We start from the raw sequence: 757 nt of genomic DNA, 5'->3' as shown, positions 1-757 counted from the left end.
CTAGATAACTAAGGCAGCTCTGTTAAAATATTTTACGGATTCCAAAAATTAGAGTGTTTTTCTTATTACTGAGTTTTAAGAATTATTAGTATGTTTTGAATAAAAGTTTTTGTTGGATATATGCTCTGAAAATATTTTCTTAGTCATTAGCTTGACTTTTCATTTTCTTCACAGTGTCTTTTAAGTGCAGAGGTTTTTATTTTTCATAGTCTAATTTGTAAATAATTTTCCATTTTGATTTAAGTTTTCTGTTTTATTATTTTTTTTAATCTTTGCCTGTTACAAGATAACAATTTTTTATCCTAACTTTTACTTGAGAATCATAGTTGAAATTTATATATTTAGTTCTATGGTACATGTCAAATTTCTTTTTATCTCAAATGGAAGGTTGGGGCAAATGCTCCTTTCCATTATAAATATATCTAGTTTTTACAGCCTCACTGTAAAATGCCTTATTCTTACTGGCATTTCAGCTATTTTTTTCAATAAAACCAAGGAAAAGAATAATAAAAAAAAGTTCAGTAATAATAGTTCTGTTAAAATTCTACTTCTGTTTCCAGTAGTTTCTAAGCAATATTTCACTGTTAAAGCAAAGGGCACAAGATACGTTCAAGATTACTGTATTTTTTATTAAGTAACATTATAATTATAAAAATGAGTTCATCCTACTTTTAAATTTTATTAACATTATTTTTCATTTTTTGCATGTGTTTGCCTGGCAATTTTTTTACATGTTTATTTGCATATATAAGCAATT

This window comes from Chrysochloris asiatica, unplaced genomic scaffold (assembly GCF_000296735.1).
Source record: "Chrysochloris asiatica unplaced genomic scaffold, ChrAsi1.0 scaffold00019, whole genome shotgun sequence".
In the NCBI taxonomy this organism is placed as follows: Eukaryota; Metazoa; Chordata; class Mammalia; order Afrosoricida; family Chrysochloridae; genus Chrysochloris; species Chrysochloris asiatica.
The sequence above is the reverse complement of the archived record's forward strand: the minus strand, read 5'-3'. Positions refer to the sequence as shown.